The 26,319-nt window shown below is 38.3% G+C and overlaps 1 long non-coding RNA gene across 1 annotated transcript; it reads right to left on the bottom strand.

The window, feature by feature from the left end:
• Positions 1–228: 228 nt before the first annotated feature.
• On the bottom strand, positions 229–25,643 carry LOC120517697. The gene is made up of 3 exons (XR_005631087.1): positions 25,584–25,643; positions 13,438–13,601; positions 229–1,060 (listed from the first exon to the last, which is right to left on the bottom strand). It is a non-coding gene; the product is annotated as an uncharacterized LOC120517697 (long non-coding RNA).
• Between the last annotated feature and the right edge of the window lie 676 nt (positions 25,644–26,319).

Genomic DNA, 26,319 nt, shown 5'->3' with positions numbered 1-26,319 from the left:
CGATCAGGGCTCTCCAGGCTCTACGATCATTCTTTTTATATAACAGGATACTAGTTATCATTTTCCAGTCCTTCAAAATTTCCCCAATGCACATAGTAACTTTCTAAAAATGTGACTCTAAAGGTTTATATATGTACTCACTAACCTTCTTAAGAACTCAAGGGTAAATATTATTTGGTCCTAGTGATTTGTTAGATTTCAACTTTTTAATCTGAGCAGTACTTCTCCCTCTACAATTTCCGAATCAATCAATACCTCCTTAGTAGTTCCTTTTATCACTGGGAGGTTATCCAATTCTTCATATGTGAGGTCTTCAGAAAAAATGCCAGTTTAGAGCATCTGCTGTTTGGATGTAGTAAAGTTGTCATGAGAGTGTTCCAGCACAGTAGAAATGCAACCAATGGACAGGTGGTAGGTCAGTAAGGCAGAGCACCATTTGCCTATTTAGTAAGGAAAGGTGAGCACCAGCAGTGGTACAGTCTCCAAAGAAGTTGTAGAGCCAGTAAATACATGGAATAATAATATAAGATGCACAGAAAAGCAATTAATGAACAACGACAGACTTTAGGTATTAGTCTGGAGTCAACCCACTGATGCTCATCAAAGTGCAGTACATCTTCACAGGAAAGCTGACGTCAGTGGGGTAGTGGTAGTGTCCAGAAAGTCAGCATGAGATGAGAAACACAAGTAGGTTTGATCCACCTTCCCCTGAAGTTGTGATTTTGGTTGAATCAGAAATCAAACCTGAATCCAAATCCAAGATAAAAAAATATTAGATTGTAGTCTTGTGTAAAACAATATAGCAAACAACTGTGAAAGAAAGTAAGAAAAAGTGCACGGAAGTAAATACTGTAAATTTGGTTGCTTCTATTGCTGCAGTGATGGTCAGTGCAACTGGCTTCAAAGCTTGTTCATGACACCAACAGTAGCGTCCATCTGCCAGAGCTTTTGAGCAGCCACTGAAGATGTGAGTCAGTGTTCTATGCTCTGATTAGATGGGAAAGGTGTGGTCCCTCCGCAGTAATGTAATGGTGGGACCCATCTCTTGGGGTTCCACAAACTGAAAACAAGATCATAGGAAAATACACAAATTTAAATACTAAGAAACAAATAAACAGAACATTATTAATAAAAATTACATATTCACATTGAACAAAGATGACAGAAAAAGGAAAACAAACATAACAGATGACTATTGACAGATTACTTCACGAAGACCGTCCAAGTAGTCAAGATCAATGACCTCACCAAGACTGTCACTGATCACTACACGCTTTAATTGATCAGAGTCATATTGGTGTTCTTTCACAAATAAAACACATCTTTTAAAGAAAAGCAGAAGAAACTGAAATCATCCTCAGACTCAGATCACACATTCTACCAACACTGAACAACTGATTAATGTTTTAATTATGAGGAAGCAACAGAATTTGATCGTGGGATGGGAGCATACCATCTTATTTATTTCTACATTCAAAAAGCTTTTGACAAGACACCATATGATAGGCTAGTGATCAAATGAAACGAAGCAGGAATTCAGGGCACACTATGCAAATGGGTGCTAAATTGAATAAGAAGTTTTTGGCGCTGCAAGGAATGTTTTTCCTGAATTAGGTGATGTTAAAAGTAAAATCCCTCAGGCATCGGAGCTGTGCCACTGCTCTTTTTAATTTATAGCAATGATGTGGATAAGAATGTAATTAACAAGCTGATTACATTTGCCAGTGACACTAATGTAAGAGAAGAGGCAGATACCTTAGCTACAGTCAGCAAAGCCATTACATGGACAGAATTCAGACTTGGGCAGTTGTGCAGAAGATGAAGTTTAACGTAAGCAAATGAGGCTACACATAGAAAGTAAAAATGATAAACATGATTGTGTACATAACAGCGGGGAGGGTGGTGGGTCTGAAACTTGAAAATACACTTTATGAGAAGGATATGTAGTGGCTTCACCACTGTCAACATCCCGACAATGGAGTGAAGTTCTAATAGGATTTTAGCCGGTAGCATCGGCCGGCAATTGATGTAGTGACTGTAAACAATATGTCCATTGGCATACAAAGATAATTGCAAAATAGTGATGACCATTTAAAAAAAAAAATGCAAAATGATATTAGCAGAAACAGGTAAAAAAAATTAAAATACAAAAAAATGTAAGAAGTTCAGACTGTGCTCCAAAATGTGGTTTATGAAATTGAAAGAGGTGATATGATAGAAGTGTTTAAAATTATGAAACATGTAGCGAAGTGGAAGCCAACTGTTAGTGTAAAACAGTTTATTCAATAAGAACATGGGGGGCACAGATAGATGCTGCTTAAGAGTAATATTTGCACTAATGTTACAAAGATTTTCTTCACACAGAGAACAACAGATACATGAAATATGTTAACAAGTAGAGTGGTAGACAGCAGTACTTTTGGGGCCTTCAGATCTTGACTTGGCTGAGTGAGGTGAGTGGAGATTGATGAGCCAGGCTGGGCTGAATGAACTGTTTTTGTCAACACTCTCCTTTTCTTCTTATATTCCTGATCTTTCACTTTATTTTCTTTCGCACTCACTCCTTCCTCCCAAACCCATTTTCTCCTGATGAAGGCTAAAGAGACAAAATATTGTGTTTGTAACCTTCTTTTTAAGCCATATGTATCGACTGTTATTAGATGCACGCTGATTCAGCCCACTTCCAACTCCCTTCGTTATTATACTGGACTTTTAAGAACATTTTTTGTTACAGTGGATTCAGAAAGCATTCAGACTCCTTCACTTTCTGTACGCTTTTGTGTGCTGTAGATTACATTTTAAATGAATAAACTTGCCAATTTTACCCATGAGTCACTGTTCAATAAACCATAATGACAAAGTGAAAACTTGTTTTTAGAAATGCTTGCAACTTGTATTAAAAAGCAAAAACTGAAATCTCTCATAACTTTGCCATTATGGGTTTTGAGTGTAGATTAATGGGCAAAAGGGATACATTTATCTATTTAAAAGTAAGTCTCCAACTCAATGAAGTGTGCAGAAAGTGAAGGGGTTTGAATACTTTTTGAAACCACTTTATCGTTAAGGACATTATGAAATGTCTTAGGATTATTGTGAGGCTGAAAATACCCAGAATACCCAGAACTCCAAGCAGGAGTCAAAAAACAGAAGAATCAAAACAAAACCGAAAGAGGAAACCAAAGTACAAAGTCGGTGAGTAAAAACAGCAAAGTGGAAAACAAGACGTCAATCCTACCTCTATTTAAGAATTCAGACTAACTATGCTGAACAGAATTGATTGTTGCCACCTGAGAGTTAAAGTAAATTAAACTCATTACTCTATTTATACTTCATATCTGATGACGTAATGGCCCTGACCGTCGCAGTCATGTGACTGAAGAAAGCAAGACTTTAAAAAAAATTTTCTCCACCAATACTTAATCTACTAATAACTAGACATGGCAACTAATCCCAAGCACAAACTAAACCCAGGACACTGGTATAGCGATAGATATTATGATAGGTAGGTATTTTGTAATGTTCTGTCCATATAAAAGTTGTTATTAATTTTTAGCATCTCTAGGGGGCTTCACCCCCTACTCGCTTCGTGACTCTGCTGCTCACATATGTGGATTTCACTTTCATCAAACAACAAATCATCTTCATTGGGAAGAAACAATACTTTTCCCAAATGGCAACACGAATTAGATGATCTACAAGTCTCAGACTTAAAGTTTAAATCCAAACAATATATTCAATCTCTTTTCACTGTTTAGTTATTTCACTGAGTAATAATTTCCGTTTATTTGTGCTAATCTTAACTATCATTTTTTTGAGACTTTTGAATTTTCGTACTTCCATAATCTCAAACCTGCTCTGCATGTGTATCGCACCATTTTTGAATTCTTCATGACATTCTACTTTGTCATCTACTCCTTGTCTTTTATTTCCGGTCCCAGGCGTGGTTAAATCTCTTGGCACAAAGTCTTGTCTCGTGGGACATGAAAGTATCTCTCTGAAAAAGTCACGTCTCGTCCCAGGCTAAAAAGTCTTGTCTCGTCCCAGAATTTTTTTTATATAACAGAGATAATATTTAGTTTTTATTTTGTATGTTTTTCTGATGGCTGTGCCATGTTGTTGTTGGCAATTGCTACCACATGGCAACCAGAAGCTCTCACATGTGATATCATCAGGTTATTATTAAGTAAACGTGACAGGACAATATCATCATTCTCCAAACTTCTGGGTTTTCAAAAACAACCTCTCATGCAACAGTTGTTTCAAATTTAATTAGAAAATTAGGACTTAAATGTTTATTTTTGACTTTGATTTTTGGTTAACGTACTGGTTTTAATGCATTGCGTTTTTTTTTGGCTTTTTGTCCAAACTTTCTATTATGACCATATTCCAGCTCATCTCCTGGTTCACTGTAATTTTTGGCAGTTGTTTAGTCAGCCATTTCCACCCGGAAGATCACCTGCATGCCATTAATGTTAATTCCAGGACATCAGAAACATTTGGGCTGTCTGGTAGCAATGTCGCCCCTTAGTGGCCTTTAAGTTGTTTGTTCAATCCCCACTGCTGACTCTCTGAGTGATCCCTTTATTCAGACTGTCGTACTGTACACATCTATAAAGCACTTTAAATTAACAAATGGTGCACTATAATTGATTCACTCTCTGTTTACATTTTCTATGTTTACTGCCTCCACGGTTAATAATTGTGTAGCCATCACCAGGATACACACCTCCTAACACTGTGTACAGAGCCCATCTTGTTTTCGTCACCTAGTTTTGCTGTTGTGTCACAAATGTTAATTTTGCTCTATTTCATTCTTATGAATACATGCATGATGTCTTCGGGCAGTTTGTGAGCTGCAAGCGAACTTGTCATGTTGGTTCAGAAGTTAAAGAAAAAAAGAGAAACCAGACTGTCTGTAAAGATTATTTCTGCAATGTTTGTGTCAACGAAAAATAAAAACATATATATATATATATACACACACACACACGCCAGAGAAATTCCAAATGACTTTGTGCCAAAAGGTCAATAGAAAAACCTTTTTGTGGTCAAAGGGGAGTTAAAATTTCATTATTGCTGGTGGCCAGTTATATCTTTTTTTTTAACCAGATTTTTAAGAAAAATCCAAATCTGTTAAAATGCTCTTCATGTTGACAGTTTTGTTGAGCAGGCTGAGATTCTCTACAGTTATTTTTTTTTTATTTTTCCTTATGTAAGCAAAGGTTATTCCATATAAAGGTAGAACTTGCCTGAGTCAGCAGTGTGCCATAAAACCTTTAACCTCATAAAATGCCACAGTGCAAAAAAAAAAAGAAGAATTTGTGACTGACTCTTAAAGGAATACTCCACCCAAAAATGTTATTTTATTTTTTTTAATATGATACTTATCCCTATGTACTGTAATTTGTAGAGATGACTGAGAATAAAATGTTAATCTCATGTTTTCATACTGAACAGAGATAACAAAGTTACTTATGGAATAGTCATCTATTGTGACCAATGCTGGACAACAGAAACCCATACCAAAAATTTCCAGGAAATTTTTTTTTACCAAAGTTACAAAACATGACTTCTATTTGTAGGGCATGTCAGACTTGCCGACTAAAGTTGCCGATCCTGTTACCAAACCATAATAATTTACATGACTGAAAATTGCTGGCCATGTTAGATAGATAGATAGATAGATAGATAGATAGATAGATAGATAGATAGATAGATAGATAGATAGATAGATAGATAGATAGTAAAGGTACTCTAATATAGATAGATAGATAGATAGATAGATAGATAGATAGATAGATAGATAGATAGATAGATAGATAGATAGATAGATAGATAGATAGATAGATACTTTATTAATCCCAAGGGGAAATTCACATGATCCAGCAGCAGTATATTGATACAAAGAAACAATATTAAATTAAATAGTAATAAAAATGAAAAAAAATTTAAATAAAATTAAAATAGTAAAAAGTGTCCAGTTAAATTTAGCAACGGCATGATGACCTTCCAGCACAGTCAAGCTCCCCCACTTTTCTGACAGCTAATAATGTGCTGTCTTACAGAGCCGGTGCTGTATGAGGAGTTAACAGATATGATGAGCTCAGCCACAGTCTCTGCCCCTTTATCCATTTTATTGTGGCACACAAAACACAAGACATCAGACAGGCTTCTGTTCAGTTTCTGAGGTCCATAATACCTTTGTTCCTTATTCCCTGTTGCTCCAATCTATGCATTTTACAGCTGGATGAGCGTTCTTTGGTTGTCACCTCTCATGCACCTGTTTGATTTTGCTGGAGTGAATTGTGGACTAACTGGAGTAAGTCACTGGACTTGTCACGTGATGAGACTGTGCAGCCTTCTGCCTCGGACTCGCTAAGCTTATGCAAATGAAGACTATGACCCAAAAGGCTGGAAAAGTCATCAAATGTGACAAGGCCTTTACTTGTGTCACATTATCAACATGTCCAGTCATCCTGTTGTATGCTCATACCGTCCTAAACACATGATTTTTAATAAAATATTGTGAAATAAAACACAACCTTAAAATGCTCTTAGGAATGAAAATAGACTGCATATCTGATGTGAACACCCATCTTCCCCTTCATTCATTGGTCAGGAATCCATCCCAGGAACAGTTTATTCATTGGCTAACCGTGCATCACGTGATATCAACATTGTAAACTCCACTGAGAGAAGAGCACAACTAAAGGTTAAAAGTTAAAGGAAAGGGAGTGAAAATATTATCAAGAATACAATCTGCCTTGCACTTGAGCATATATGAGTTGCCTCAACAAGCAGAAGGGCAATTCATCTGTGCAGTTTTACAGATGGCTGCTAAATAATCCCAAGGTACTCCTGTGTACTGACGGGAGATGGGTCTTCAGCTTAAATACTCGTTCGAGTTTGAGTGCATTACACGTTGTTTCTGAAAAGTGGTTTATTTAACAAGATTTTAGTAAAAATACAGGTGTTTAAGAAATTGTGAGCATACGACTAAAGGACTTGACATGTGGATTATGTGATGTGAGTAATGAGATTTATTCATGGCCATTTTGACATTGTTTGCTGTTGTTCAGCTTTGGCAAATTCATTATCTCCATTATGTCTGAAAACATGAGATTTAATTTCTTTCTCAGTCATCAATACAAACTGCATTGGGCAAGAAACATGTAAAAAATAGTATTTTTGACTGGAGTATTCCTTTAAGACATATTTGTGCTTCCTGCCTTACCAGGTTTCAACAATAATTATATATTTTATTTATATAGCACCTTTCCCATGTCAATGAGACCAAATCCAATGAGGCTACGCAAAACTGGTTTCTTTATTGTAAATAAAGCATGCAATGGCACAAAGAAACAGAATACTAAAATAAAATAAAAAAACAAATAATCAGAAAACAACCACACTGATACCTTCCTAAACAATTCAGTGGCCCTTTTTATTACTTTGGGTGGCTGATCCACTTTCCAATTTCATGCCAAACCTAATGATATTATTCTCACCTCCTGCACTCTTTTTCCTTCCACTAGTCTCATCCAATCTTTTCAGTTTCAATTTAGTTCAATTCAGCTTATTTTTGTATAACGCTCTTTATTGCGTGCAGGTGCAGAGCACTGTAACAAGTTCTCAGGTGAAAATGCAAGTATAAATTTACTCGATTGGTAAAAGCCTGCTTGCCTTCACTTTCTTCGCTTATAACTGACTAGCAAAATACCCGCGCTTCGCAGCGGAGAAATAGTGTGTTAAAAAAGTTATAAAAAAGAAAAAGAAACATTTTAAAAATAACATAAAACGATTGTCAATGTAATTGTCGTAGACTTATTTTAGTATTGAGAGTGAATCTGATGATTGTAAAGAGTTTAATTTATGATTGTAAATGTTGTGTATGAGAAATGCACATTTTTAGGATGTAAGGATCTCTTTGTAAACAACCTTTGCAGTTCTGCCCTCGGGCTGTAAAATGACCAAGCTGTCTGCTGAGTTTACTCTTGAACATGCAACGTACAGTGGGCCATGTGAGAAGCAATCTTGTGTCAAGTCAATGACGACCTTTTTTAGAGTCTGGCCCTGTGACTTATTTATTGTCATAGCAAAGCAGACCGTTACTGGAAATTGGAGGTGTTTGAATTGGAATCAGTATGGGTGAGGTTTAGAGGTAGCCTGAAAGAAGAATGAGCAGTCCTTCCATCCTTGAAGCGGTTGAGTAAAGAAGAAGGGAGTGGTGAGCAGGACAAACAGCTGAGGAAAGTATGGAAGTGAGTGAGGAGGCACATGAGTGCGGGATGTCGTTAATGTATTTCGGCAGGGAGCCAACCACGTGGTAGGTGCGCGGACAGCGGCCGTGTGGAAAAAGGAAGGGGGACCATGGGCGGCCCTTGAGCGTCTCTGCTGTGAAATAAATCCTCTGTTAACGGAAATAAGGAATGAAACCGCCAAAAGGAGAGGTAAGTTCCGAAAGTTCCTTATGGCATAATGGTGAAAACTGGCAAAAAGAAGACGTTATTTTCGAAAGTTTGTTACGGGGCACGGAGCAAAATGAAACATCATTAATGTTTGTAAGTACAATGTAAAGGGTGAGCATATGAAATTTGTGCTTCCTATGTATATGGGAAGTCGCAGAAATAGTGAGGAGGGGTTTCCCCTATCTATATATTCAGTTTAGGGGGTACACCCGTTTCCCTCCCTTGGGTGTTGCAACAGGACATGAAACATGCCTAACATTTGCAAGTACACTCCAAGGAATGAGCATACAAAATTTCAGCTTCCCACCTATATGGAAAATTGGAGAATTAGTGAAGAGTCAGTGAGGGCTTTGCCTTTTACATGTATAGATATCATTCAGTCCTTTCTAAGATCTAGTCTTGTTCCTTTAGCCCTCAAATCAGCTGTAATAACTCCAGTTTTGCTGGCCTCAATAACTTCAATAATTTTCGTCCTATATCAAATCCACCATTCATTTAAAAAATTCTTGAAAAAGTAGTTGCATCTCATCTCAACGTGTTTGAGATATTTCAGGCTGGTTTCCGTCCAAAACATAGTACTGAAACAGCCTTGGCAAAGGTCACTAATAACCAATTAATGGCTGCTCATGCTGGGATTTGAACAGTCCTTGTCTTACTCGATCTGAGTGCAGTCTTGCATACTGTATCACATAGTAATTTGTTGAATCAGTTATCTACTGTACTATCAGTATTACTGATACCCCCCTTGATTAGTTTACTTCATACCTGTCTAATCATACTCAGTTAGTTCAGCTAAAATATTCTCAATCACAGTCCCTGCCAGTCACTAGTGGTGTTACCTATCGATCAGCACTTGGCCCTTTACTGTTTATAATATATCTACACCCTTTAGATGGCATTTTTAAGAAATTTGGAATCAATCTCCACTGCTATGCAGATGATATTTAACTGTATGTGTCGACTAAGCCCAGCTCTGTCTTTCCTCCTTCCTGCCTCAATGACTGTCTACTTGAAATAAACTCTTGGTTTTCCTTCAATGTACTCCCACTCAAAGGCCACAAGTCAGAGGTTCTCCTCATTGACCCTAAGTCTACTTTATTGAAATCTAATAGTTAATCACCTAACCATGATGGCATTTCCCCTTAGGTTAAGACTTTGGGGGTTGTCTTTGATAGTACCCTGTGTTTTGAAACTAATATTATATGGTAATCTTTTTTGCATCTGTTTACTTAGGAGGCATTACCTCTCCGGAAATGTGTTCTTTTGACATTGCGGCATGTTAAGTAACCGAAAAATATAGAAATATGACAGAAAAGGCGATATCCCTCCCATCGTGATTATGGCGGTACATACATGAGAGACAAAGATATACTTTAGCTTACTTTACTGACGGTTTTTACGCGGTTACAGACGGGAAGCTTATGACAGACTTTATCAAGGTATGGAAGTCTTCATCTACGCAGTCTGCCATCTTTCGTCACCACACTGAAAGGGTTTTCCAGACGGAGGACATAATCTTCCACCCAACAACTTCAAAGGGTTAGACTGCTTGTTCCGTGTATTTAAACTGTCTTCTCCACATGCAGGGCCCTCTCCGATCTCCAAACAAGGACAGTAAACTCAAAACCCCACCTCCAACAAGAAGAGCACAATGCTCACACTGCAGTTTGTCCCATTCTCCAAACTGCTAGGCTAATGGTTTCTAAATGGAGCCTAGTCCCTGTGTACCATACTTGGTCTGCCTGTATGAATGACTCCAACAGTGTGCAGAGAGACAGTGACAATAAATTGAATATTATAACAAACTGAGTATAACAGCATCATTCCGTAGTATTGCACGTCCACGACCCTCCCTTACACTAAACAGCACCACTATCCTTTCTCACACGTTGGTCGCTTCTGCATTAATTATTTTAACTCTCTTCTCTTTGATCTCCCGCATAAGCTTCTCCATAAACTCCAGCTTGTTCTGAACTCAAACCCCCTCCATACAACATATTACTGCAGCTCTTAAACAGGTCCATTGGCTTCCTGTAAAATATCATATTGATTTTCAAATTCTTTTACTTACTTTCAAAGCACTCCATAACGTTGCATCATTATACCTCTCTGATCTCATACATGTCTATACCCCCAAACGCACTCTTAGGTCCACCACATCTGGTCTCCTCATCATCCCCCCTGCACGCCTGATCACCATGGCAGCACCACTGCTCCTCTGCCCTGGAACTATCTGCAACAAAATATTTGGGACACAGATTCTCTATTTTTATTTTGCTTTTGTTTATTTTCAGCTTCATCGATTTGATTAGCTTCCCGGGTCCTCCCTGCGTGGAGTTTGCATGTTCTCCCCGTGTCTGCGTGGGTTTCCTCCGGGCGCTCCGGTTTCCTCCCACAATCCAAAGACATGCAGGTTAGGTGGATTGGCATTTCTAAATTGGCACTAGTGTATGCTTGGTGTGTGTATATGTGTGTCCTGCGGTGGGTTGGCACCCTGCCCGGGATTGGTTCCTGCCTTGTACCCTGTGTTGGCTGGGATTGGCTCCAGCAGACCCCCGTGACCCTGTATTCGGATTCAGCGGGTTAGAAAATGGATGGATGGATAGATTTGATTATATATGGATGTTACATGCATGTTTGCTTTTTGCTGGTTGTATGATTTTATTGTTTGTATGGTGTCCTTGGTTGTTTAGAAAAGGCACCTTGAAAAAAATGTATTATTATTATTATTATTATTAATAATAATAATAATAATAATAATAATAATAAAAGCATAAATTGTACAAAAGTACTAAATATAGAATTAATGCACAATAAAGTAAAAACTGATTAACATACATGGAAACTAACTATATCTGTCCATTAATTAATTGATGAACTATGGCAGAGGAGAGGAAAACAAAAAAACTCCAGTCAGCAACATCAGTGGGAAAATAAAGCTCTGGTGGGCCCAGACTCAGTTAAAACAAACAAAGCCAGACACTCTCAGAGTTCTGGAATTCTTGGCCAAATGGCCATCCACTCCTTCCTGGGCATTCTACAGTTAGGACTTTACGCTCCAACCCTTCTCTATGTGTAATGTACATATTTATGAGGGATGGTTGGCTGCCATTCACTGGAAGATATAAGTATCATTTGGACTTGATTTCTGTGCTGGGGAAGACACAGAGGCACCTTATATTGGACCTTCTTCACAATTTGCATTAAGGAATTTTCTGTCTGCTAATTTTATTGAAGAAAAAAAATGAAGGTGTTCTGCAGTTTTTAATGAGGAATCATTTCTCTCTCCTGCCCTACCTTGCCTCAGAGTTGATTGCGTGTTGCGCTAATCATGGGTTTCATTGTTTCTAGAGGATGCTAGGGAACAAGACAATGACTGACACAGCATTCACAGTGATTACTGAGTGACGCTGCTGCATCTTTGCAAGAGGATATCATGACATACTGTTGTTATGGGAGTTGAGGAGACAGAAGGAGCACAACACATAACTGTTCTCATTATGGGAGACATTTTGCACACATTCAGTGATCAAAATAGTCAGGTGGTGGAATAGCATGGCATGAAAGTCAGCAGAACCTCTGGATTGATGGGTTACACTGCCTTGATTAACCCTGAAAGAAAATCATGAGTGAATAAGAGGATAGTTTCATATTTTAATGATCATTTCTTAAAAATGTTCTGAATAATTCTGAACTACCAATAAAGTTTTGTAGAATATCAAAAATACATTATGAGATAGATAGATAGATAGATAGATAGATAGATAGATAGATAGATAGATAGATAGATAGATAGATAGATAGATAGATAGGATTGAGAGCACACAAGTTTAAAGAGTGGAGCAACAGAGTGCACATAATTTCATTTATAATTTAGACCTTTACTACAATGGTTATTGTAACATTTTTTTTTCTTTTTCACCATTTCATTTAACCGCTGAAAAATAAAATTTAGGTGTCAAAGTTCAACAGCTGGCCAGCTGAGTTTCATACAGTAGGTCCGTTTCCACTGAGACCACGAACGGTTTCCTATTTTGAAGGCAGACAGAGAGGAATGGAAGACTTCACTCCAAGTTCTTAGACTCACTGCTGTAACGTGTATGCGCTCATCTTTTTTTACTCCTAACAAAAACAGCGAAGATGAGAGGCGCCGCGATCAAAGGCATTGGATCAAAGTGGTGCGTGGTAGGACTGAAGCACCACTGATGCATTTCTTGTTTCTCAGACAGCTGTTGCTGCTCCTTGAAGACTGACATCCCTATCTCCTAAGTTGGTCAGCCCAAGTGTGTCTAATTTTTTGATTCATTCTTTCATTTTTTTCCTTCTTTCCATATAATTAATATCTCTTGCCTGAGAAGTGTTTTAATTAATTTACTTTGACATGAACAGATGGTGTTTAGATAAAAATATTATTTCCTTAACCCCTCTAGTAGGAATATGAAGCTAAGCCTATGCATACGGTATGTGAATAATCAATAGAGAAATTGTTGCACGACACCAATGCTGCAGGAGATTTTCAGATTTAATTTTTGGCAAAAGAATGTGGACAAACCTTGGATCTGTAATATTGTTACGGTGTTAATGCTCACTACAGCAGTTAATGTGATTATGTATAATACAGTAACAGGTGCTGTGGGCTCTGTGTACCATGGTCACCTACCAGCCCAGGGGCTTGGCTTCATTCCCAGCTGGGATACACTCTGTTTGCAGGTTCCATGTTCTTGCTGTGTTTGTGGGGCTTCTCAACAGCATGCAGTTAGCTAGGCGGCCTACTGCAAAACTTCCCTGCCATTTCAATCGAACAAAAATTTTAATCAAAATTACAAAAATAGCCTTCTTTTTTAGTCACATTTTAATCATTTCTATCAGTGTGCCATCATTTTCTTGTTACTTTTTACAACTTGAATTATGATTTGTTTACATCATATATTCCAAGCATCTCAAGCAGAAGATATTCTTGAGTACTCACATCATTCTCCTGCTGTTTGGGCCATTATTAGACACCATGTTCCCATGCAGTCATTGGTGTGTGAGTCACGACAGCCATTCTGCAGTTTATAAACCAAAGCGTATGCTTGTCACACTCCATTGTTTGAAGTTCCTTTGAAATGGAAGGCTACAATTCCAACTTTCCTTCAGAAAGAAAGAAAGTAAATAAATAAATAAATAAAAGGCATCACAGGTTAGAATTCCAATGAAGTGAAACTTAAAAGTTTGGATTATCTTTCAGGTTTTCAAAATGTTTTTTATAAAAAAAAAATATTCTTTTGATCTGTAATGGGCTGGCACCCTACTTAAGGCTGCTTCAGTTCTTACTTTCTAATACCCACTAAGTAGTTTGACGTATCTGTAACCCACTGAATAGATTAAGTAGATTCAAAGAGCAGATTGATAATATAATATAATATAATATCTTCTTCTTCTTCTTCTTTCAGCTGCTCCCGTTAGGGGTTGCCACAGCGGATCATCTGTCCACATATGGATTTTACACCGGATGCCCTTCCTGACATAACCCTCCCCATTTATCCAGGCTTGGGACCGGCATGAAGAAACACACTGGTTTGTGCATCCCCTGTATAATATAATATAATTTAATTTAATATATGGAGGGTGGTCTCAAAGATCAAATCCCTTGTCCAGTTGCTCTCTCAGTGCACAGTTTCTGCCAGTGTCAGCATGGGATTATTTTGTTGTACACCAGTTTTCATCTCTTATCTCAAAGGTGTGAGTGTGTGCGTGCGTGTGTGTTAAATATATTGGCAACAGTAAATTGGTCCTGAGTGAGCATGAGCCCGATGCTGTTTAGACACCCTGCAGCCCACTGCATCCCTGAACCAATTAAGCAGGCTTTGAGAATGTTATGCTATAATATAATACATAGAAGGTTTTTCTTTTGTTTAGGTCCTTGGTGTATTTCCAGAATGCGATTTCCCTTAGTGACTGATTACTCAAAATACATGTAAGATATAAGGAAAGAAAATTAAAAGTTATTCCCACAATGAAATGGAGAGAAAGTAAAAGACACAACGTTTCAGCTGTTGAACCTTCAACCGGTTGTACAAGTGATCAGGAAAGAGCAGGTCACATATATAGAAGGGGAAGGAGGGAACAAAGCCAGGGCAGTGAGAATAGGTGACAAAAAGCTGCCATTAGAGAAGATAAAAGGAAAGATTAAACAGTTAGATGGTTACCTTAACGCGCACACGTACCGGTCCCGGGACATAACAGCGTTTTGACGACGTTACAGCCATGTGTGCATGCCCATCTGCCATGCATCTCGACACCCTACCCATCAAATGAAACTTCAAAGTCTCGTCTTTCCGATGATGTAAACCATTTTGACACACAACAACCACAGCACTGACACTAAAGCCTTTTTTACAGAGAAGTACATACTTTTAAGAGTTGACTTTCCCTAACTTTGAAGACCCCCTGCAAGTCAAACATCAATATTTCTGAGCAGTATTGATCCCATTCTGTCCGTAAGGCTCCAGCGAATATAATCCAGTAAAACGATTAGGTCCAAAACACACGATATATCCTCAAAGGGACAAAACTCCAGAAAGCGTTTCATAACTTGAGACTAGGTACTGTAATTTTTTCATTTCTATTGATCATATCAGACGTAATTTGTTTCTGTCGGCGATAACCATGCTACAGCATGTTACATGGAAGTGTTAGCTTCTGATTGACACCTAAGTTGGCCAATTACGACGGGTCTGGGGTTGACTGGCACCTCGTATAGCCAACGAGTGTCACAGACAACTGAATGATGACATACAACTCCAAACCCTGGTAGAATCTACCAGTTTGATTGGACACTGTGAGTGACACTCAAAACTTACAGCCAATGAGCAGCCGAGCATTTTGATTTGTAACTTGCCATACTAACTTGTAAACAAAACGATCGGAGCTGCGCGAAGGTGGCATTTGTGCCAGTCTGCAGACTTGGTGCGTGGTTGTTTATTGTGATTTCACCAAGTTTTTTCACATTTTAAATATGAATAAAAGTAGAAGTTTAAACGTAAATACACTCTCGATTAAATAATAGATGCATGTACGCGGCGTGAAAGTAATCAACCGGCACAGAGGACGTGTAATGGCAGAGAGCGACATGTGCCACGCCCTTGTGCTTTCTGCTTGCTAGTGATTGCTGCCATCAAGTGGCACATGGAAAAACGCTGAGCTGTGTTGTAACAGTTTGTAAAAGAAATATATATAGTTTGTGTGCATTTTATAAAAAAAGTAAAAAATAAAAATATATATATATTTTTGGCCCATAAGACTTGTATTGACTATTTTTACATAGAAATGTGTATTTTTTATTGTTTTTATTATTTTTATAACTGGATTGGCTCCAGCGGACCCCCGTGACCCTGTATTCGGATTCAGCGGGTTAGAAAATGGATGGATGGATGGATTTTTATAACTAATAGAGTGACACTGTGCGTAGATATAGATTCCTTTAGGTGTAAGCTTTCAGTAGAGCCCTCATTGATATCTGTGGGTTGAAGCATTCAAAAGTTATTACACTTTTTCCATACGTTCCAAAATGTGGATAATGGTCCCTCTAAAAAGCACCTGGACATGCCCACATAAAAACTGGTGTAAAAATGTCATTTTTACAGGTATTCTTTTCAAATTTGAAATGTGAGTAGTCAACAAGTTATTCTGTTGGTACATAGTGTGTTTCTGTCCCCACCTACCTACTGCAGCTTTATATTCCTTTATTTTCATAAAAACTTGGCGAGAACAAAAAAATTCGTGTTTTTTGTGAGTTCTAATGTGCATAACTTTTGATCAGTCACACCTACAGTGATTCTGACTACTAAGGATGAAACTAGAGAATGTTACCTTCACAAAGAGACCAAACATGTGTTTATACTCCAGATAGTTCAATAACAGCAATGATTCTAATTTGGAGAGGTCGAATTACAAGCGATTTAGAAAAAATGACCCCGCTTGATAAGGGACCTCAAAATGTATCTGACCCCAGGCTGAGAATGAGTTTAGCTTCTTTTGATATTCTTTGAAAGTGTCTTTGAAGTCCTGTGAAAGAACACAAACACTGAGACCAGTGTGGCTATGATCAAAGACTGTGATGTGTCCTACAATAGATGAGGTCTTTGATCTTAACAGCTCCAATGTGCTCCATGTGTCACCTGTGTAGATGCCTGGACACTTCCTTCAAAAAATGCAGTAAGTACGAGTTTTAGACTGGCAAGATGTCTGTTGTTTAATATTGAATTAACTAGAGAAAACCACATCCAAGGGTACTGTTGGTGACATATTTGCAAGTGATACAGCGGCCCCTGTTGCAACTCAAAAACTGGTGAGGAATGTGAGGAATGTGACTTTCCTCTGTGAAGTGAGCTGCCGATGTGAAGTTAGGTGGTCGACGGAATGAGATCAAGGGAGGGTTAGGAAAAAAGACTCCTGAGAAAGGATGAGTCTGCAAAATTGGGAAACTTTGTTTAATGACCTGTAGGAGAGATGGAGTGTTAGGGTGTAATAGGAGGACCAGTGGGATGCCAGTTTCATTACTAGGATTCCTTTTATATACAGTATGCTGCCTGCTCTTCCTTTGTCAGTTGCACACCTGGCTAAGGCTCTAGAGCCAAAATATTGTGTTTTTTACCTTCTTTTCTTTTCAGCATAGAAATAACCTTCCATTTGTTTTCCTTTACAGATGCATTCTGGCACAACCCTACACTAGCTCCACATATAACTTTTTCTAATGTTTTTAGGTGTTTCCTTTATTGAGTAACTAGCAGAATACCCGCGCTTCGCAGCGGAGAAGTAATGTGTTAAAGAAGGTACGAAAAAGAAAAGGAAAAATTTGAAAAACAACGTAACTTGATTGTTAATGTAATTGTTTTGTCATTGATATGAGTGTTGTTCTCATATCTATCTATATATATATATCTATCTATCTATATATATATATGTTGTTTTCATATCTATCTATATATATATCTCTATCTATCTATCTATCTCTCTCTCTCTCTCTCTCTCTCTCTATATATATATATATATATATATATATATATATATATATATATATATATATATATATATATACCGCTTGGCAGCGAGAAGTAGTGTGTTAAAGAAGGAAAGAGAAAGAAAAGGAAACATTTTGAAAATAACGTAACATGATTGTCAATGTAATTGTTTTGTCACTGTTATGAGTGTCGCTGTGATATATATATATATATAGCAAAATACCAGCTTAGCGATGTCATGTGTTAAAGAAGTTATGAAAAGAAAAGGAAACATTTTAAAAATAATGTAACATGATTGTCAAAGTAATTGTTTTGTGTATTTGGCGGCAGCGTCACAAAGTTTTTTTCGTCTAGCTGCATCAGAAAATGTACCACAACGTCTGACATGCCTCCTTTTTAGTGTTTTCTCACAGCTTGGATTGCTGCTGTCATATATATATACACACACACACACACAAACACACACACACACACACATACATACATATATATACACATACATATCTTCATATCTACATATCTATATACATATCTACATATACACACATATATATATATATATATATATATATATATATATATATATATATATATATATACACATACCTATCTAGGTGTATAGCTTTGGTCACTGAGTGCAAGGGAAAAATAATAAAATATAGTCTATAAGTTATTAAACAGTAAAACATTAACGTTTTAAGAAGTACAGGTACATTGAGCACTACTGGAGTGGTTTCAGGTAAACTACATTTTAAAGACTGTGTAACACAACAGGTAAGTAACTAACAGCAGCTAAAATGTATATGGATCATCTCTCGGTAGTTGATCCCTTTTGAAAGGCGCTACACGACGGCTGTGGTATAGAAATTACATTTTCTATGTGAACGTTCAAATTTGTGCCTGTGGTAATGTGCCTTACCGGCATTTAAAGAAAATTAGTTTTGTGTCCTCTGCAGTGTTAAGAGAGAAAGGCTTTGGTTTGGGATAAAAGGAAAAAAGGTGTAAAGAAAGGAAAGTTGCCTTTTTCTTTTATATAGTATAGAGAGATGTGTTCGCTGACGTTATGATCGCCTTGTGTAGACTGGTGAGACGTCCCCGCCATTAATCGGCTGTGATGGCACTGTCAGTCCTCCACTCGTGTGCGTGTCTTCATAATCCGAGGTGAGGACCTCATAATCGTATACGTGCAAAAGAAAGTGTGAATCGCCTTAATATTATTTTGCCGTGGTGTAGAAAAGGGGTCCCGTGTTTGCACTTGTCTGGGCTATAGCGCAGGGGGAGGATGAAAAAAATTAAAAGTGCTCACTTTGACTTAAAGCAGAAGCGCAGTCAGCGTCTCAAAGGCCGGCACAGCTATGCGCGCGCTGGCTGCTCGACTTTGCTGGGCAGGAGACCACAGTTTTGCAGACACGTTCATGATATCAAAAGTCTCAGCGCTCTTTGGAGGTCATTCATATATTATATATATAGCAAAATCCCGCGTCGCAGCGGAGAAGTAGTGTGTTAAAGAAGTAATGAAAAAGAAAAGGAAACATTTTAATAATAACGTAACATGATTGACATTGTCATGAGTGTTGCTGTCATATATATGCCTGCCTAAATAAGTCACCCTCGCTTTGCTCTTACTTTATTTACCGTTCATTTAATCATGGCTATTGGCGGAAAAATTATAAAATGGAAGGAGGATGGCTTTACCAAAACAATTATTGATGGCGAATCGATTATTCATAAAGCTTGAATTGGTGATGTTTTTCTGTGTTAACCTCATATTTTTTCAGACTTCTTCTCAAACTAAGGTGGTGCGAGGATAAAATGAATCGGGATGCGCTGATCAATGTAATCGTGTACAGTACCAGGAAATCATGCATTTACAAAAGCTCCCTTTTTGCTTGTAATGCAAAGTGTGATTAAATGCATTATTTTTAACGCGTTATGGAGCACATGCATCGAAGCTTCTCAGCTGTGCTTGTGCTAAGAAAAGGACAGATTTTAAAAATAACGTAACACGATTGTCAATGTGACCTTTTGTAAGTAGTGTCTGGAGGATTCAGTGTGGAGAAACTCTATAGAGACAGCGTGTGTATTAACTTGTGGATTTTTCTGTGAGTATTTGGTGGCAGTCTGACAAAGTTGCTTCGAAGACGGCATTAGCGAGCTCAGCTCAGACCGAAATTAGATGAATGGGAGGGAGATGATGACGTGACTCCCCCACCCGCCTTAACTGTCAATCCCCCACAAACACAGTCTCTCGGAATTTGCATAAGCACACCCCTTCACCTACAATTTTAACTTAGTTATAAAGTGATCAAAACTCTCGTTTATATCCTGCGTCCTCTCATTAAACTTGTATCCCGCATTACCTGTGGGCATGTGAAACGCCAGCGTAGCCTGTCTATGAACTTAGTTTAAAGTTTAGGTTTACACCTTGCTTTCTTTCCGAGGCAGCAACACTCATGAATATGGTAGTATATGTCACTCGCTCGCTTCTTATTGTTTTTCGCTGCGTTCTCAATTATATAATGCATGTTTTCTTAAGCGCTTTTTGCAGGTCTTCCTGGTTTTCTACGCACTGTGTTGACAATCAGTTCACGTGATTACGTGGGAGGCGTGATGATGTCACACGAAACTCCGCCCTTCCAGCTCAACTCCATTACAGTTAATGGAGAAAAATACCTTCCAGTTATGACCATTAGGCGTAGAATTTCGAAATGAAACCTGCCCAACTTTTGTAAGTAAGCTGTAAGGAATGAGCCTGCCAAATTTCAGCCTTCTACCTACACGGGAAGTTGGAGAATTAGTGATGAGTGAGTGAGTGAGTGAGTGAGTGAGTGAGTGAGTGAGTGATTGAGTGAGGGCTTTGCCTTTTATTAGTATAGATACAATACCTGTAGCCACTTACTATATCTGGCTTTACTTTATGTGGATGTTTTATTATATAGTCATTTATTTGGAGATAGATAGATAGATAGATAGATAGATAGATAGATAGATAGATAGATAGATAGATAGATATGAAAGGCACTATATAATAGATTTCAAAAATCAACAGTGATACGCCATTTGGCAGTGAGGCCACTTACTGGCTTAGGTGATGAACTGTATAGAACTTTATTTTATCCCAGGGCAAATGTGGCTTTTTAGATAGATAGATAGATAGATAGATAGATAGATAGATAGATAGATAGATAGATAGATAGATAGATAGATAGATAGATAGATGGAATGGAGAGCAAACAAGTTTAAAAAGTGGAGCAACACAGTGCACATAATTCTATTCATAATTTGGACTTTTACTACAATGGTTATTGTAACATTTCTCTTGTTCTTCACCATTTCTATCTCAATTATCCCAGACAGACCCAGTTTTGGCTGTTTGGTGGCTTCAGATCATGAAGGAAGGGTTAACAGACAAGGTACCATGCTTACCCAGGAGTTTGGGAATAGAGACAAAATTTCTCAGCTGGGAGACAGCTTTCCAGTTTTCAACAAATCAATTCCATCATTCAACATGATATTTTGCTCATCGAGGGAACAGAAAGCATCATCCGTAATGACAGCAGGAATGTGATGTACTGCCTCTGTCTCCTCGAATCTCTTAACAATGGTATGCCATGGCAGACTTGAGCCTGCTGCAAGGCCAGCTCACACAAACACCTAAATACACAATCAATTTGTATTGATATTTTAAAATAACACACAAGAGAAAAACCTGCAGACTTGAGATGAATGTAAGAATTCCACATAGGCATGAACAGGATGTAGGAGTCACACTCCCCTACACTGGATCTGTGAGGCAGCAACTCTAAGCACAGAGCCAGGGATTCGCCTCGGTATATGGTGTGTAACTATTGTTTTAAATTATTATTTAGTTTATTTATATTAATATATATATTTTTTTTCCCATAATGTTGCATTTTAATAACATCAGCATAATATGATGTGAGGCATCTGCTGCATTAGAAGCAGTTGCATACTACTGGCATGGAAGTGACTGTCAGGACTCTGCTAGCAAAATAATAAAATAATAATAATAACAGAATTGGAGTCTGTTTTCAACTCTGCCATCATCAAGCTCAATGCTTAAATCTACTTGGGCAAAGACAGGCTTACTATGATGGTGTATATCCCTTTCCACAGTTGCAACTGAGGTCCTCGAACAATTCCAGTTACAAGAGTCTATAAATGTACTCTTGAGGACCTGCCAGAATGAGAGCATGCAAAGACATAACTGAAAGAGAAGCCACTGCATGGTCAGTTCTTTAAGCTACTAGAAGAAAGCATCAAAGCTCAGGACTCAAAGGAGAGACAGGGAGTCTCAGATTCACAGCAGAAGATCAAGCTCTCAATACTCGACTCCATTAAAATACCATCCTTAAGATTAATGTTGATAGAAAGTGTAGAATGTGTCACAACGTTTAGCGAGCACATAAGTCACATGGTGGCTGGCTGCCCAGTGTTATTGCCTTCCGAATACCTGCAACAGGCATAACAATATGCCTTCACAGGTCAATGTGCTTGAAACATGGACATTAAGTACCTAATCTCAGGCATGAGAACCAGGCCAAAAGTGTCACAAACATCAGGGATGTTAACATTATGTAGAACATGGCTGTCAACACTGATTGAGCAACACTGATTTAGTGCCAAATGACAGAAAGGAGAAGACTGGCCTTCTTAGTTGATGTTGCCATCCTAATAGATCCTAATATAATAGAATAAAGAAGATTAGCAAATGCCAAAATCTCAAGATAGAAATCAAGCGAATGTGGAAGACAAAGTTGAGAGCTATGCCAGTTGTCATTGGAGCACTCAGTACCCAGGAAGAATAAGTGCCAGACAGGTTCAGAAGCTCACACTCCTAAGCACGGTACACATTGAGATGAGCTGTAAGTCTCTGGATGAGATTTTGTCATCTAACTTAGTACCAGTAAGTTTGTCAATAATAATAATAATAATAATAATAATAATAATAATAATAATATAATAATAATCATATGGTGCTGCAGAACCATAGCTTAGAAATTAAATATAACAGATACTATAGACCATAACTGTTTGGATTTAGACTATAGGGTAGAAAAGAGGACAATGAATCCCAAAACTGAGGAACATTATAGCTTAATTGGTATATTGACTATTTATTTGTACAAATCAATTAATTAAAAAAAATCAACAAGATACTTCTGGCAAAGGTCAAAGAATACACAAGTCAAAATACTAAAGATGCAATAATAAAGAACAGGCCAATCTACACAAAAGGCCCTATAAAATCTAAAGGCGAAGCAATGCAAGAAGGAAAGAATAAAGCAAATACTACAAGGAGGGCAAAGCCAAAAATAACAAAGGCCAAGCAAATCCTAAAGAATAAGTAATATCAAAAAGACAAGAAATACTCAATGTCGAAACTCAAGAATAAAATTAAATGAACCTTAACTAATACAACCCCATTATTTTAGAAGAAAGTAACAAGGAGCCACAGACAAGCAGAACAAAACTCAAAGCCCCAGTGGTTATCTTGGGTCCTGTGAATCCTTTAAATAAGACAGCCTGAGATAGCAACCCCAAGCAACTGTAGTACTAGGGGGCTCCACCCCCTTGGGCTCCATGTAAGGAGAAAAAGGCACAAGGCATCAAGAAAGAGAACAACTCCAAAAAGCAGTGGAAAAGAAATAGAGAGAAAATACAAAAGAGAAAACTTAATTAAAACGGTTAAATCATAGAAAAAGAAAACAACTTACATAAAAAAGACAGTAACAATAGACAAAACTAAGGCCAATGATGGAGCCGAGGCTAAACCATGACAACAACAACAATACCTAGTACTAATTATCCTAATCCTCCCAGAGAAGCTGGAGAAGATAATGGAAAAAAGGGATATCTGGGCATCTTTGCTGAGACTGTTACTTCAGTGGCACAGACCGAGAGAAATGGCAGAAAAATCCCAACAAGGAGCCCTCTCATGTGTCTGCAAAGGTTCACTTGTCAAGCCATTTAAGGACAGAAGAAACAATTAACTGTAAGTTTTCAATGCTCTACGGCTGTAGTAAACTTAAGATGTCATGTAAACAGAACAGAATGGTCAGGAACTGATCTTTGGTACATTTGGATAGAGAGAACATGGCTGCATAAAAGAAAACCAACCCAGATGACCAATAATTACTTCTGTATCTATGTCCCTGACCACCACCTTATGAACCTAACACTTCTCTCTATTATAAGAAGACTTTTTAGCCTGGGACGAGACGTAACTTTTTCAGAGATACTTTCACGTCCCGGGAGATGAGACTTTGTGCCAAGAGATTTAACCACGTCCTAGGCCGGAAATAAAAGGCAAAGAGTAGATGACAAAGTAGAACGTCATAAAGAACTCAAAAATGTTGGCGCAATACACATGCAGAGCAGGTTAGAGATATTTGAAAGTACTTAAATCTGAAAGTCTGAAATAAAATGATAATAAAGATTGCATTAGTGCAAACAAATGGAAATTATTACTCAGTGAAATAATGGAACAGCGAAAAGAGATTGAATATATGGACGTAGGTGATATGACAGAAGTATGTAGATATTGTTTGGCTTTAAACTTTAAGTTGGCGACTTGTAGATCGCCTAATTCGTGTTGCCATCAGGAAAAAGTAATGTTTCTTCCCAATGAAGAAGCGTATCCACGAGAATTAAAAGATTTGTTGTTTGGTGAAAGTGAAATCCACATACGCGAGCGGCAGAGACGTGAAGTGGCTGGCACGTAGTGGAGTTGGCAAGCAAAGGGAGCAGGGGGCAAAGCTCCCTAGTACACAATATTTCAATTAAAGGATCCTCATTACACCTGTCATTAAGGTTCTCTGCAGGTGATTTTGCAACCACAAAGTTTTTTTTTTTGCAAGACAGGCTGGGAGCTCCCACGATGTCTCCATCTGAGCAAACTCAACAGTGTATCAAAAGAAAAGAAACGTCAAGTTTTCTGGTGGACAGCTAGCAGTATCACCTTTGTGGTTTCCAGTTGACACCTGTAATAACCCTCAGGCGGTAGCTGAAGAATACTCCAACACAGCGCATCAGCAACCCTGCAACATGTTGGAATGCAAGGTATCGACATTGCTACTGTCTGTGGAAAATACACGGCCACTGTCTTTGTGAATCTTTATGCATCTTTTTTTTTTCTCTTTGCATTCAACTCGAGTTATTCACTATACATTTGAGAAGTAAACATACTGTGCTCCATCCGATGGAGTTCTGTTCAGTTCCTCATCTCTGTACAGCTTGGCGTACAGTTTGGTTAACACCTGCCAAGTCAGTACACAAAGTTGGGGTGGTGATTGATGAGCAGCTCTCTTTCTACTGTTTCTCATTCATGCAGGTTCAACATCCACAAGATCAGAGCTTATCTGATGGAATATTCAGCACAACTTCTGGCCCAGGCCTTTGGTCTTGTCGTGTCTGGACAACTGCAACTCACTTCTGGCAGGAGTACCTGCATGTGCTATAAAGCTGCTGCAGATGGTCCAGACGGGCACATGTCACTCCTCTTTTCAAAGCGCTGCATTGGCTCCCTGTAGCAGCACACATTAAGTTCAAATCCCTGATGCTTGCCTACAGAGTAGTCAGTGGGTCAGCACCTGAGTATATGGAGACACTGGGGAGATGTTATGTTCCTTCTTTCTCAGTCAGGTGTACCAGGGAACAGCGTCTGGTGATGCCACCTCAGTGTGGTATCAAGTCTCAATCCAGACTCTTCCCCTGTGTAGATCCTAGTTGATGGAACGAGCTGCCCACCTCCAACCATACTGCTGACTCCTTCAGTGCAAAACAATTGAAAATCCACCTGTCCTGTGAATATCAGTCTGACTGATTGATTAAAAAAAAAAACCTTTGCTCTGTTATTTTTCATATTGTAGATTGATTTATCGATATACATTAAGTTTAATTGCTTTATCGATTGTTAATCTATGTTTGTAAATTTTTTAATTATTACATCTTTTCACTTCTGGCAATCAACTTTTGTTACTTGTCCCAATACACTTGCTGAAAAAAACAATTATTGTATACTGTACTTACTGAACTATCATTAGTGTGGCATCAAGCTAAGAAGGGACAGTTAAAAGCAGATACTTACCTTGATTCCCTCCATCCCTTTACAGAGGATGACAGACGTGATATCACATGTCAGTATATGCATGCAGCCACACTAGCATTCTGCTCACAACTGCGAAGAAATCCAGTCTTGGAAAAGAAGGAGGGACAGCAACAATTGCTAAAAAAATCACCAAGTAAGTACAAAATGCAAAATTGAATCAATTCCATGCTAAGAAGATGCTTCCCCAAGGATAGCACTCACTATTGGAAGGATTTTTATTGTTTAAATGTACAGAGCTGCAAAACCCGAAACAACTGGGGAGAACATTGCACTTTATCAGGGCGGAAATGAAGATTCGCCGAACCTCAGAAAACATAAACAGCAAGAACAGGAAGAAAGAGGTGGCAATGATGAAAGCACAAAAAAATCCAAAGGGATATGATCCAGACAGTCCCAGCGTGTCATGTCACATCTGTCAGTCGCAAAGAGCAGGTCTCAGCGGTTTTGCCCTTAATGCTAAAACCATCTTTGTGTAATTTCAGGCTTCAACAGAACGAAAGGCCCAGAGGCAAAATGATGGGAAACGACACAACTACTGACCCGTGACAACAGGAAAAGGCCACATGCAGGAAAGCGAAATAAATGTGGCCCCCTTTTGAGCCGCTGCACTTCTGACACTCTGGGTTCATCTGTAAAGAAAGAGCAGAGGACTTGATCCTGCAGACGCAAGGCGGATTTGTTTTTACAATTGACTGCTTTGAAAAATAGGTCTGCA

This window comes from Polypterus senegalus, chromosome 17 (assembly GCF_016835505.1).
Source record: "Polypterus senegalus isolate Bchr_013 chromosome 17, ASM1683550v1, whole genome shotgun sequence".
NCBI lineage: Eukaryota > Metazoa > Chordata > Cladistia > Polypteriformes > Polypteridae > Polypterus > Polypterus senegalus.
This window is presented reverse-complemented; position numbering and strand designations above follow the sequence as displayed.